Source organism: Pelodiscus sinensis, chromosome 12 (genome assembly GCF_049634645.1).
Source record: "Pelodiscus sinensis isolate JC-2024 chromosome 12, ASM4963464v1, whole genome shotgun sequence".
NCBI classification, from domain to species: Eukaryota; Metazoa; Chordata; order Testudines; family Trionychidae; genus Pelodiscus; species Pelodiscus sinensis.
In genome coordinates this window covers 9,133,674-9,148,884 of record NC_134722.1, presented here as the reverse complement: position 1 = coordinate 9,148,884, position 15,211 = coordinate 9,133,674, and positions in this window count along the sequence as shown.

Below are 15,211 nucleotides of genomic sequence, written 5' to 3'. Positions count from 1 at the left end.
TGTTATTTCGAAATATCTTATTTCGAAATAACGCATCTACACAGAAAATGCATTTCAAAATAGCATTTTCCTATTTCAAAATAGCACGTCCACACTGAGTGGATTCTGAATCGCATTTATGGCTGGATGGAAATCCCCCCGCCCCCCCGGGTTCTCAGGTTTTCCTACTTGCTTGTCTACCTCAGTGAGGGACAGCAAAGCATTTTGTCTCTGTATGCTCTCGGCACAGGGCTGCAGATTAGGCAGGTCGACATTGCAAATGAAGCAAGGATTTAAATATCCTGTGCCTAATTTGCATAAAAATGGCCACAGCGTTTTGCCGACTAAACACTTTGTCGGCAAAAAGCGGCAGTCTAGAGACGGATCTGTCGAGAAAGAAAGCCTTTTTCAACAGATCCTGTAAACCTCCTTGCAGGAGGCATAAGGAATCTGTCGAAAAAGGCTTTCTTTCTCGATAGATCCCCCTCTAGACTGCCACTTTTTGCCGACAAAGTGCTGAGTTGGCAAAACGTGGCGGCCATTTTTATGAAAATTAGGCGAGGGATATTTAAATCCCTGCCTTTTTTGCAATGTTGAACTGCCTAATCTGCATTCCTCGGCCGACAGAGGGATGCAGTCTAGACATACCCTCATGTCCTTCCACTTACCCCTCCCTAACCCCTCTTTCTGATGTCAAATAAAATACACGTATTTTCATGAACACAAACTCTCTTTATTTAACAAAACTGGGGGGAGGCGTAGGGCTAAAATGAAGCAGTCCATGGTATCTTGCTGAGAACTGACAACTCAGATCCTAAATTATTAAGGCCAGGCCTGGGAAGCATACAGACAGCAGTTAAATTGACCCTGGTCGTTCTGGCAACCACATTCCAAAAGGGCCTCACTTTGATAAGGCCAGTACCAAACAACCACGCGGGATTGTTTTTCATTGTCTGCTTTATTCCTAGAAAATAAACTTGGATCCCAAAGATCATGCCAAGGCAATACCACTACCGCAGTAGACGCATTATATTTCCGGCCAACAAAATGACCATCAACATGCCTTTGTTTATGTTGGCTTATTTAGCTTGTTAGGAATAATTATTTGTATTAGTGATAACATGTTTAATTGGCAATGGGAGGGGATCCTGTGTAACCTTCATAGTTCATTGGTTTATGTGCACATCTCATTTCCGCCACTAGACCTATCAAATCACTCCCCCTCCGCCCATCTTCTGCCTATATAATCTAATGTATGTTTTGGTTAAGTCAGTGCTCACCAGGTTAACCCCTGATGCATACTCCACCAGCTGTGTGAACCAATAAATCCTCTGCTTGTTTTCACCTGCACCCAGTGTGTCTGGAATTATTCCCTACAGGAGGGAATTAAACTCTGGTGATACTGGGGAAAGGAGGTGGGAGAGGGGAAAGCGAAACCTTGGAGGAGGGAGCTGGAAGGGGGAAGCAAGGGGAAGAAGTGGGAGGGGAAGCTTAGGGCTCAAGGTAGGGGGTCTCGCCTGACCAGCTTGATTGACATGCAAAGCTGCTCCTGGGTTCACATGTAGCCTTTGGTGGCCAGGTCATGGATGTTGGGGACATCCCCCCCAAACCTGAATAAAGTCCATGATCTCCACCCTGGACCAGGAAAGTGCCCGCCTTCTCCTGGGAGCTGGCAGACTGCTCCTGGGGAGCGGTGGAGGGCTGGCTGCCAGTGGCTTGCTGGCTCATGTTTTGGGGCCACTGGGTCAGGGGCAGTGACTGCTGGCTCTGGGCTGGTAGGCTTGGAGCTAGCACAGGCACTGTGGCCAGAGTCTACCACTTTAAGGGCTCCAGAAATGGGGGGAGGGAGAGAAGTGTTCTTGGTTCAGGCCGGAGTGGCCACCAGAACACCCTGGGAAGGCTGGAGGCCCCCTATTTCGAAATAAGTGTCTACACAGCACTTATTTAAAAATAGCTATTTTGAATTTGGCGATATTCCTCGTAGAATGAGGTTTGCCAAATTTGAAATAAGTGCTCCACTATTTCAAATTTATTTTGAAATAGCGGTTTGGCTGTGTAGACGCTAGGAAAATTATTTCAAAATAAGGGCTGTTATTTCAAAATATCTTTGCTGTGTAGATATACTCTCAGTCTTTAAAATGCCACAGGACTCCATGTTGTTTCTGCAGATACGGACTAACACAGCTGCCCCTCTAAGACTTGAATAGACACATTATACCTAGCCTTTTGTCAGGTGCCACACTGCATTCTGATTAAAAATCAGCATTATAGGATATCAATAAAACACATGTTAAATGGGTTAAGAATTGACTATAACTGACAGATCCCTAAAAGCAGTTGACAATGTCACTGAAAGGGGGTATTTTTAGAGGGGTTCCTCAGAGATCATTATTAGACTTAATGCTGTTCAACCTTTTCATCGATGACTTGGAAGTAAATATAAAACTGCTGCTGCTAACATTTGCAGATGACACAAAGATTGGCAGAGTGGTAAACAATGATGAAGGTAGGGCTGTAATACAAAGTGACCAGGATCACTTCGTACCCTTGGCCTATTCGAACAACATTCATTTTAATACAGTCAAAGTGATACATTTAGGAGCAAGAAATACAGGCCGAACTTACAGAATGGGGAGCTCTATCCTGAAAAGAAGTGAGACTCTTAAAAGGATCTAGGGGTCATATTGAGCAGGGAGCTAAATAAGAACCCCCAGTGTGATGCTAGGCAACAAATGTAAATGTGATCCGGGGATGTATAAACATTGGAGAAGTGAATAGGAGTTGGTCATTACCTATGTATACAGCACTGGAGTGATCAATACTGTAATACTATGTCCAGTCCTGGAGTCCACATTTAAGAGGAACAGTGACATATTACAGTGGGTGCAGTAAGGAGCCACAAATATGATTGAAGGAGTGGAGAAATGCCTTACAGCAAGAGATTTCAAGAGCTCTCTCCATCTAACTAATCTAAAAGATGATGAGAGGTAACTTGACAACAGAGTATAAGTACCTTGAGGTGGAGAAACATATCGTGTACTAAAAGGCTTTTTAAGGTAGCAGAGAAAAGTACAACCAGGGAAAACTCAGTGGTTGAGCGTTGGCCTGCTAAACCCAGCCTTGTGAGTTCAATCCTTGTAGAGGCCATTTGGGGCAAATATTTGTCAGGGATAGTACTTGGTCCTGCTGTGAAAGCAGACGACTGGACTTGATGACCTTTCAAAGTCCCTTCCAGTTTTAGGAGATAGGCAATCTCCATTTATTTTTAACGAGCACCAAGGGCTGAAAACTGAAGGCTGACAAATTCAAAACAGATATTCTGTGCAAATTTTGAGCCATGAGAGTGATTAAGCAGTGGGACAGCTACCGAAAGAAGAGGTGGATTCTACATCTCCTAGCATCACTAGGCACCTTTCCGGTGCAATATAGTACTTTAGTTAAACCCAAGTTGTTCAGCTCAATGTAAGGATAACTGGGTGAAATGTTGTGTCCTGTTTTACGGGAGGTCAGACTAGATCCAATGGTCCCTTCTGGGTTTAAACTATGACAATCATTTGAAGAGCTTATACAACTGGTATCCATGGTCTTTCACAGCCATGCTGTATGCTATAACAAGTCCAAGAGAATATCAATCTCCAGATACTTCAGAAATATTTTCTCTGAAATTTCTTCCTGTGCAAAGGGGATACTTAACAAGCATTGGACTTCACTTCTGCCATGCCACACAACTCTGGAACCAAGTGTTCAGCTAATTAAACCAGCCCTTTCAATATCAAAAAGTGTGATTCTTCATCTTTTATTTATCCAGTATACCCTATTTACATAGGCTCTCCCACAGCCTCCTCCTCTCAGAGACACTGGTTTTCAGTTAAAGATTCCTTCGGTACTAGGCTGATATCATAAATTGGTTTCTTCTCCTTTTCTGCTGTGAAATGTTAACTGCTCTCTGAGCTTTGCTTTTTGACTGAATGTCAGAGCTAAAGTCAGGGAAGATAAGAATCCTTCCTTCTTCATAGGCTATTCCAAACTCAGTGTTGGTCTCCTTCCTTGACTCTCATGGGCTCTTCTGAATTCTTTCTTTCAATTTGCTTCCCTTAAAAGGGAGCCAAGACGGTAGCTTTTCTACACTCACTTTAAATCTGCTTTTCTATTAGTGTTAAGAGACAGGGGAATCAGCTTTTTTTATACAGATCTGGATTGTCTCTATCCTTCCAGGACTTTCTTTCCCTTTTATATGATTATTAAGTCACCAGGCATGCCCTCTATGAAATTTCGAAAAGGGTCTCTGTGGGGTTTTCTTACTGCATGCCGTCCCCTGTCTGCAACCGCCCAGGCTGTGATATGGTATGATGCTGCTGAATTCACAGCACTGTTTGACCTCAGATTTTTATGGTCCTTATTAAACACAGTTCGTCTTTTAAAGCTGTGATCTTATGAAATACACAGCGTCTGTCAAGCCAACTAGGCTCATCAAATGAATGGTGAGTAGAATAACATTAGGTTGCGCATGAGCTAATTTTGTCTGCTACTCCCAAAAGAGGAAGTATGGAGTTGTTTCCTGGAATAGAAACCCACAGTGATAGAAGAATTTTGCTCTATAAGATTGAGAATTAACTTCTATATTGGTGCCATCCAAATAATGAGGTCAGAGAAAAGTGTGATGACTGTAGGGTATAAATGCCAGTGCAATGAGATATTCTTGGTGGCTGTTTTCTTATTGAATGGCAATAAGGGAGGAGAATACATTGCAGAGCTCCACAGTTTCAGCCCATCTTTGAAATGCATTTTTTCCTACTAAGGGCTATATTGTGTGAGCCCATTTCAGAGCATAGACACTGTGGTTTGTTATGATTAGATGCACTGGACTGCAGGCCCAGCCTTAAGGCAAGGTGAGCAAGGTGGTTACTTTGGGTCCCGTGTCTTCAGGGCTCTGTGTGGTCCGGTGCCTCCTGCCCGGCTGATCGCTCGCTGCCCTGACTGGGAACTGCCCGGCCACGCGGTGTAGCCAGCCACAACATGCCGCCATGGGCCCCGCAAGCTCTTTGGCTGGGCCTGTTGGACTGTACTGTAGAGGAGGTGAACAACAGATGGAGGGTTGTCTGGTTTTGATTGGGTACTAGCAAGTGGGAATCAAATAATGAGGTTGGGCTATAATTCTAGGACTATTTCAAGAACTGAGGACAATTGGTTTGGATCCATGAGCCAACTGCTAGAAGCTAATGGGCATCTCAACCCAATCCTCTGCTACAGTTGACGAGCCCACAGCCCAGCATGAGAAGAGTAGGCCAAGGTGGCTTTAAGTCAACCTCGTCCATCCTGGAAACTGGACTTGTCTACACAAGTGGCCAGCACCGTTGTTAGCCTCCTTAGAGCTGCTCTACATTATGCCAGCTTCCAATAGTCCCTATGGACTATGATAGCAACTGGAGATCAATGAGTTGCAGGGAAGATCTAGCTACACTCCTTTTCCCTCAGCCACATCCCCTAGATGACCCTTGGCGGTGCGGAAGGTGGCATTTGTTCTTCTACACAAACCCCTTCTAGTACTTCCTAAGTGTCACCTTATTGGTGTTTGCCCCAAATTCTGTACCAAGTGGGCCATGTGAAGTGTCAAATGGAAGCTTATGCTCTACTGATTCTATGTATGCTACTCAAGTTCTTGTATGATTTTTGTGTGTGACGTTAATACGGGCTCTGGTTTTGAATTTTAAATGTTCTTTATCTGGAAGGGAACAATATGCCTGGACTGCCTATTGTGAGGAAGGTTTGTCCAGTGACTGGCTATGCTAATTAGCCCTGCTCCATGGACAATGGCTCTCAGAGTGGCCAATATACACCTGGGCTGTGTCTAGACTGGCAAGTTTTTCCGCAAAAGCGGCTGCTTTTGCAGAAAAACTTGCCAGCTGTCTACACTGGCCGCTTGAATTTCCGCAAGAACACTGACGATCTCATGTAAGATTGTCAGTGTTCTTGCGGAAATGCTATGCTGCTCCTGTTCGGGCAAAAGTCCTCTTGTGCAAATGCTTTTGCGCAAGAGGGCCAGGGTAGACAACACAGTATTGTTTTGCACAAAAAAGCCCTAGTTGCGAAAATGGCGATCAGGGCTTTCTTGCACAAAACTGTGTCTAGATTGGCACGGACACTTTTCTGCAAAAAGTGCTTTTGTGGAAAAGCATCCATGCCAATCTAGATGCTCTTTTCCGCAAATGTTTTTAACGGAAAAACTTTTCTGTTAAAAGCATTTGCGGAAAATCATGCCAGTCTAGACGTAGACCTGAGGAATGTGTCTGGAAGCCTGCAGACTAGCCAATGTATAATGGCTACTTGCATGTGAAACAGCGATAGGTCACTTGATCATGTGACCAGCGCCAGTTTGGGAGACACCAGGAATATAAAAATCCCATGAGGCCGTCTCCATCTTGTCTTCAATCTTGCTCCTGATTCCAGATGCATCCTTGCTAGGGACAGAGAGCAGGGAAGGATTGCTGACCCATCCTAATACAGGCTGTACACCAGAGACTTCTAACCTAGCAGTTTGTAACATTTCTGCTAAGAACCTGCATCAAGAACTTGATGATTGATGTATGTCATGTATTCTCCTTAATCTTACTCTCAACCTTTTCTTTCTTTTATTAATAAACCTTTAGATTCTAAAGGATTGGCCCAGTGTGCTCTTGTGGGTAAGATCTAAAGTGTAAATTGGCCTGGGACTCTGGCTGGTTCTTTGGGACCAGGAGGATCTGTTCGGAGTTGGTGAGATCAGGTTTTATAACCCCCACCTGTGTGTAAAGTCCGGGGCTGACTGTGGCACAGGGAGAGCTGAAGTGCCTGACGGGTTTTGCTCGTGAGGCTTCCTGCTTGCCAGATTGGCAACTGAAGCACTCGATGTGATTGGTTTGTGGCCTATTTAGGAAAGGTCTCCAGTCGAGGGTTGTAAGCAGTCCTGATTTTGAGCAATTCACCCTGAGCTTATGCCCTCAGCAGTGCCCAGACCTGGTGCGGTCCGTCACACTAAGATACAAGGGCTGCGAGTCACCTCATTACCACCTGGCTTTAGCATGAGACAGGCTTGTCTGTAACAGCTGGAAAGTCAACTCCCATTTAAGACCCCAGTTAAGCAAGATAGTTAAGCAGGTGCCTGATACTTAACACATGCATGAGATCCATCAAAGTCAATGGGAGGCCATGTGGGCTGACACAAGGACTTAAATCCTTTTCTCAGTCAAGGCCTACGAGGCTCATGATCCTTTTGTAATGGTAGATGCTCCATTCCAGAACACCCCCTGGTGGCCAAGTGTGGAACTATGGTTACATCTCTCCCTTCCCTTTTGCCAGCTTTCACAGAGTATACCGAGGCTTGTATACAGGTGAGCCCTGCCTTTTCAGGAGTCCAGTTTATCCAATTAATTGCCAAATGTGTGTAAGTCAGCAGGCTGTTCCACTGCCTAGAGCGTAGCAGCCTTTCCTCTGCTGACTCAGGGGACCAGGCCAGCCTCCCTGCGTAGAGAGCTTCATAATCTTTCTCCTCTGCCGTTTCCTCTCTTCCTGAGCACTCATCGGTCTTTATAAGGCCAGAGGTTTCTTATAAAAATTAATTGTCACCCAGCTACTTATCCACTTAATTACTCCAGGTGCATGTGGTTGGCTGTTTCTCTTCTCAAAGACTGACAGAGAGAAACAGGGTGCCTGACCCCACAGAGAACCATGGCACTTTCCCTCTGCATAGGAAATCACTGTGTTATCTATGCTCCAGACGACAGCTACCAACCCAAACAATCACTGTCTCCTCTTCCACACGCTAACACCAACAATAAATCTCTGCATTCATGGAGGCAGCAATCAGCATATTCTGTTTGATTGGGCCTCCCATCTAGGAAAAAAATGTGAAAGTAACTTTTTCAATATGCATCTTTATAACGGTGTATTAAACAGAAATCAGTGATGCAATCAAGCATACACAGAGAGAGGGGGATTGGCATCCACGCATGAGAAGTGATAAAGAAAAAAGGGGAGTGTGACAGGGCGCATGCCCTGCACTGGGCCTTTAAGAGCAAAACCCAGGCCCGGAGCAGGGGCTGAAAGCAAAGACCCAGCTGAGGCTGCTAGGGCTAATGAGGGCCCAGCTGGGGGCTATTTAAAGAAGAACAGTTCCCTGCTGAGGAGGGAGAGTAGTAAGGAGCTGATAGCTGAGGAAGCAGGAGGTTCCCAGAAGCTAGAGCAGTACTAGGACAGCAAGGCAGGGCTAGGGGAGCTATGACCAAGTTTGCTCCCAGGCTGTAGGTCCTGGGGCTTGGAGGGCAGTAGTAAGGCAGCCCTGGTAAGCGGGGTAGCAGTTCCTCGCCCTGTGGCAGTGATGAGCGGCCTGTACAGACTGCAGTTTGCTCTGAGATGGGCTAGATGAAGACTGGCAGCAGGTCACTGAAGCAAGGTGATGAGTATGCACCCCCACAGGGAGCTAGAAGACTTTATTTGTGTATGGAGAACGTAGGCAGCATGCCTTACGTTTCATTCCAGAGGAGCTGTAATGTCAATACAAGGTGTTGGAAAGAGTGAATACAGTAGAGTCCCTATCATCCGACCTAATCGGGACCGACACACGGTCGGACTACCAAATATGTTGAATGACACACTCTACTGTAGAGAGCAACGGAACAGCTGATGCAACTCCCGGGGCTGCTTCCAGGCAGGAGCGACAGCAGCAGCAGCTTCTAGAGAGGAAGGGAACAATTGTTGCTACTCCTATGGGGGACGTCCCCTGCAGGAGCAGCATCAGTAGTTCACTTGCTTTCTAGGAGAAGAAGCTACTGCTGCTGGGATGCTTCCAGGCAGGAGCGGCAGCAGCAGCAGCTTCTCCTAGAAAGCAAGGGAAGAGCTGAAGCCGCTCCTGCAGCTTTCTAGGAGAAGCTGCTGATGCCGCTCCTGCCTGGAAGCATCCCGGCAGCAGTAGCTTCTTCTCCTAGAGAGCGACGGGGCAGCAAGCGGGGCTGTTCTCTCGGCCCGTGCTGTATCCGACCCTGCAGCTCCCGGGGACAAAGTCTGATAAAGCCGAGTGTCGGATTACCAGGTGTCGGTTAATCCGGACTCCACTGTATATACATTAAGCCAAGGTATAATGTATAGACTGTCCAGGGCCTAGATCAGGGGTGGGGAACCTTTTTAGGATTGGGGGCCACTGACCCACAGAAAAATCAATTTGGGGGCTGCACACAAGTGAGGAGCAAAGAGATAAGCCCCGGACTGAGAAGGAAATAGACACTCCTCACATTCCCCTCGTACACCAGAGCCTGGGGGGCGGGGACAGGCTAGTTGATTTTGTGTGCTCCAGCCCTTTAGATGGGTGGCGGGGAGGCTGGCGCACCATTGAGGGCTCCCCAGTGTAAGGGGATCCCTGAGCCTCGGGGGCCAGATCCAGGGGTTCTCCACCTCTGGCCTAGAGCCACATGATAGGTTGCTGTGGAGGCTTAAATTGCTCAAGTCGTTGAGACTATACAAGGGGCCGTTTGAACTCCCCTGCGGTGAGAGGGGAAGGGGGAGCAGGGCGGTGATGTACACGGCCCCACCCCCTGGCCTTGTCCATCACCGCCCCGCCCCCCTCACTCCCGGCAGCCCAGCTGAGCAGGCAGCACTCAGCCGAGTGCCATGGTGGGAGGGGAAGGGGAATGGGAGGAGAGAGAGGCAGAAGGAGGAGGAGAAGAGAAAGGGAGAGTGAGAGGCAGGAGGGGGAGAAGAGAAAGAAAGACGGAGAGAGAGGCAGGAGGCAGAGGGGAGCTGAGAGAGAGGGAGAGGCAATAGGAGGAGAGAGCTCAGGAAAGAAGACCTGAAAATCCCGTCTTATGACGGGCTAATTGGCTAGTAATATAAGAACTAGGGGCCACCAAATGAAACTAATGGGCAGCAAGTTTAAAACAAATAAAAGGAAGTTCTTCTTCACGCAGCGCATAGTCAATCTGTGGAACTCCTTGCCTGAGGAGGTTGTGAAGGCTAGGACTATAACAGGGTTTAAAAGAGAACTAGATAAATTCATGGAGGTTAAGTCCATAAATGGCTATTAGCCAGGATGGGTAGGAATGGTGTCCCTGGCCTCTGTTTGTCAGAGGGTGGAGATGGATAGCAGGAGAGAGCTCGCTTGATTATTGCCTGTTGGATTCACTCCTTCTGGGACACCCAGCATTGGCCACTGTTGGCAGACAGGCTACTGGGCTGGATGGACCTTTGGTCTGACCCAGTATGGTTGTTCTTATGCTCCACCCCTTCTGCCAAGGCCCCATCCCTTCCAGGAGCATGGAGCTGGGGGCAGCCTCCATACCTTGCCCAGGGGGCCAACAAGGCTGTCAGCTCCTCTGTAAACCAGGAAGCTATTTCCGGGAGCTGTTTGAGCAATGGTGCAGACTGCCTGCTTGCTTCTGCAGACCTTGTCTTACTGCAAACATTTGACTCTGGCTCCAGCCCCCAGTTTCTCCCTAATTATGCTACTGGCCTTGGTTTCTGACCCTGGCTTCCCGGTATCCTGACTTGGCTTGAACCCTGACTGCAATTTGGTGACTAGCCAGTGTCTGCCGGACACGCATAGCCCTTCCGTGGCTTGTCATCTTTCTGAACATCATCATGGACTATTTCTGGCTTCTAATACCCTTTTCATTTGAGTCTCACAGCTGAATGTTCTTTGAAAAACGAGTATACCTCTGATAGTCTCATTAAGAACCATATCAAAGGCAATTTGGGTATTGGCTAAAACTAAGTTATACATCCTTGTTTTAGCTTCATGGAATCAGACAGTGAGCCTACAGAGTAGAGCTGCCAAATCTGCAGAGACAAGCAATTAAAACAAAGGTGCACTTTTCCCCACTACAGCTACCATTGACCACGGGCTCATTCCATCTCTCACTGAAAACTAGACAGAGACTCCTATTGAATTTAATGGAGTTCAGATTGAGTTCATACAGAGTATCAACCATCAGGAAAAGGAGCTAGAAATTTTTTAATAGATAAGTTACAATTCAGATCTGATATCTGTGGGTTTGTTCTCTACTTAAGAAAAATATAAGAAACTCAGGGGCCCCACTGGTTTCCAGAACCACATTTACTAACTATACACAGACATAAGACCTAGCTGTGTATATCCCCCTACTCTAGCTAATTGCAACATAGTGAGCACCACCAGAGGAATTCACCAAGTCACCAGTTATTTAGCCTGAGAGCATCCTATTTCTGTACATTACGATGTTCTGGAAATAATTCTAAGGTAAGACACAGCAAAAAAAAGGTGGCGTGGAGTGGAAATATTTAGACTTTCTTTGTACACAAGCAAGAATCAAAAAGGGCCCAAAGCAATTTTTTAAAACCCCTTCCAGGCACTTTTAAAAGAGGTGAAAGTTGTCCTAGAGGAAGGAGGAGATGTGATTACACAAAGAGCACAGGGATCAAATGTTCCCAGCACCGAACAAGAAATAATGGACTGACGCTGCGGACTAGAACATTTGTATATTAGGAAAATCTTTTGATCTTATAAGAACAGCTGAGCAATATAAGAAGCTGCAGAGAGGAGTGGAATTGCCATCACTGGAGCTGCACTGAGCATAACTTGATACTGATCTATCAGGAATAATACGATCGTTCTTCCCATGAATCAAGGGGGTGAGTTGACAGAAACATGGTCTCCTGCAACATATGGTGTGCAAAATGTCCACATGACTTTTTCAAAATTATTTTAACAGCATTTTTACATATATTGTGTGCATTTCTTTGTGTATGCAAAAACCACATCTGTGCATCAAAAACAGGCAAGAACAGACAGGGTGGTTGTATGGTGAAGACAGATGAGGTGGGAATCAGGAAACCTGGAATATGTTCCTGTTTTGGCTAATCAACAAACTTCTTGTTGTTCATGCAGGTGGAAATGTTACAAAAGTAGGTGTGCAGAGCTATTTTGTGACCCTAACTGCAGCTAGGCTGAACCCGTCAAAAACCCTTGTGTCTCAATTATATCATAACTCACAGGGATTTGTAAGGCTAAACACATTATACTTATTCAGATAATACCTTGCATTTATATTACATCTCCCACTATAATGTTATTATATTTGCTAGTCAAAAGTGCACTCATCTAGCTGGTGCTGAAAGTCCTTTTCGCATGTTGCAAATAAGGATTCTGCCTAAGGTCACAAGAAATTCTGAGTGCAAAATTTGAAGTCTGCCAGTTGGAATTTTGATCCAATATATCAATTTGGCATTTGAACTTAATTATAAAATCCCTGGCTAGAATGCTTCTTTCTATGGTAAATATTCCTGGGTTGCCACATTTGATTGAGAAAATTAAAGAAGGGTTTATTCATAACACATAATATTAAACAGAGTGGAAAATGCAACATACTATGTACATGACATGACAATAGTAGCTCTGCACAATTTTTCGCTTTGTTGATTAGAAGGGCTGAATCTGTGAACATGACAGGTAACTTGGGCTGAATCACAACCAGAGTAGCTCTCTTTCTGGGAGGAGCTGCAGTATTTTAATTAGTTACCCAATTAGTAGCCAAGATGTGATCGCTGAGTACTCATCTAGTATTCAGCAAGTGTAGTTTTACTACAAACTTTTAATCAGGGATGATTCTCTTGAACTAATTATGAGGTCTGAAAAGCTAGGGAGTTTGCAAACCATTCCCGCTGACCCATAAAATTTTGCTTCCTTTCCTTCTTTCTTCCCTGTAAGATAGCTAGCTAAGGTAAAACTGTGCTCTGCATTCAATTTCTCTCTAGGTGGAAAAAAATGTTATGCAACAAAAAGTGATGCCCCATAAATGGTGCCACAATAATATCTGCACATACACAAAATGGTTATTCTTGTTTTAAACTTTCTACTCTCTTCCTTGTGTTTCCCACCAACCCTTCACAATCTCTCTGTCATTACGGATTTCATTCTGACTGCAATCTATTCCATTTGATGCCAATGGCATGCAACACAGTTTTTAAGGTTTTATTGATTAGGGATGCACTTAATTGAATTCAGGAGAGGCTCTGAAACACATGCTGAAGTGATTTACTAGACTGGAGGCTAGAGATTTTAAGTGACTTGCCCAAGGTGAAAGTCTGTCATAGTCACTCATTCAAATATTTCCCATGTCATTCAAGAATGGGAAAGCACCTGGGGTCCCTGGTTCTATCTCAGGGACCTCTAGCCAGCAGTCAAGGTCTCTTCCCTTCTTGGCTATACTGCATTGCTCACACACCCCTTCTTCTCCTAGTGATTGACTGCTGACTTCCCTACCATCCCCCTTTCTTCTGCCAATTTCCTGCCTTTATAGTCTCTACCCAACTAATTCCTCCTCAGCTGGGTTTTCTCATTCAGTCAGGGGAGTGCTTATCTACCTGATTCATCCCTGCTGTGGCATCTTGGGTATATTAGTCCCCTTCTCAGTCTTCCTTAATCATTTCAGGGCAGTTGTGGACTAAACACCCCCAATAAAGTTGCTTAGTGGTTAATTTCAAAATTTATTGTAAATCCTGCTTTGGTTTGTATTGTCCATGATCACTTGTATAATCAGAGATTTAATCACCCACTACCATGTGGAATGCTCCATTTCCAAAGGTCTTTAGAGATTTGTAGCTTGACCACAAGACCCAGTGTTTAATTATTGTATTATTTTGTGTCTTTTTTGTCTGGATACCCAGCAAATTAATTAACTGAACAAATAATACAGGGTATACACATAGGAGGACATTTGCAGTTATTAATACAAGCATGTCCACTATATTGCATATAGATAAGAAAGCTTCTTAGCAAAATAATTGTCGCACCAAGTTCTATTTCTCTATTTAATATAGCTCATTAAAATATAATTAGAGATTTAAAACAAACTGTGGTGTTTATGCAGCAGTTAAAGTGATAGTCCTCTGCAACCCTATAGCCACTTAATAAAAATGGGATTAACTGTTTATATTGCTCAATTGACATGTGAATCCACTCTGTCACCTTGGTTGTTTCAAGTGAGCTAAAATTAGATATACTCAATAGCTCTATTTTGAATTGGAGGTAGAGGGAACCATTAGAAATGTGTTCAATGACCTCAAGCCATTGAATTAGCCAGCTGGTATCAATTCAAGATAAATTCAAGGAGGTTATGGACATTGAACAGTATTCTTATATTTCCCATTAAGTAATTACTGTGTTTTACCTTTCAGAAAAGCCATTGGAACTCAGAGAAAAGCTTTTTTATGACCAAACTGCATCTAAATTGCTCTGTGCAAATAACCACAGTAAAAAGCAGCTTCCTTTGGTGTATGCAAGTACAAACTATTGGTTCCACAACCAGACTCATCTCCTGTAAAATTAGGTCATTCTCTCAATCAGATAAAGAAATTTGCAATGACCGTCAGCTTTCAGAACAAATGACATTTCTCTCAAATTTGGTTTCATTAGCCCTTCCATTGCCGTGAGACATTAATTCAATGGAGCTTGATGGTTGTAAGCTAGATTCCAGTAAAAGGCGATTTACTTCCTTACAGGAACTTCTCTCAGCTGTAAAATTCACAGGGTTTTGGTTATAGGACAATATTTTGTTCTGAGTTCTGACTACAGAGTATGAAGTTAATAATCTATAAGCCTGTGAACAACCTTTTTATTCACTTGCTGAATAACTCTTTCCGACTGACTTGAATGAGTATTTAGGTTTAGATTCTTTCCGTCCATTACATTAATTGAATTAGGAGAATTCATTCTTCTGGAATAACTCATTGCTACAGGAATTGATGCTGATGATTCAGTAAGTGACGCTCTTTCTTCTGAATCAGTACTGAGCCAGTTTGCCAATAGGCAGCCGGGAAGTTTTCTGCTGCATGTATCTCCTATGACCCTGTCTCACAAAATTAGGGGTGCCTTGACCCCATGTGCCAAGTCAGGCAATTACACATTCCATATGTAAACTCCCCCCTTCAGACCCAAAAGTTTGTCCGGGTTCAAGTCAGTATTGATATGGTGCAGAGTTCAAGCTATCTGCCCTCATGGAACGTGGGGTTTGGATCCCTGATTCTCTATGAGGCTACATCTACACTGCAGTGCTATTTCAGGATACCAGAAGTATCCCAAAATAGCTCTTTCATGTCTTTTGAGCACACCCATTATTTTGAAATATCACGTGCTTGTTATTCTGGCTTCCCTGTAAACCTCATTCTATGAAGAGAGATGTTTCGGAATAGCAATTTATTTCAAAATAGGTGCTGTGTAGACAGTGCCTTA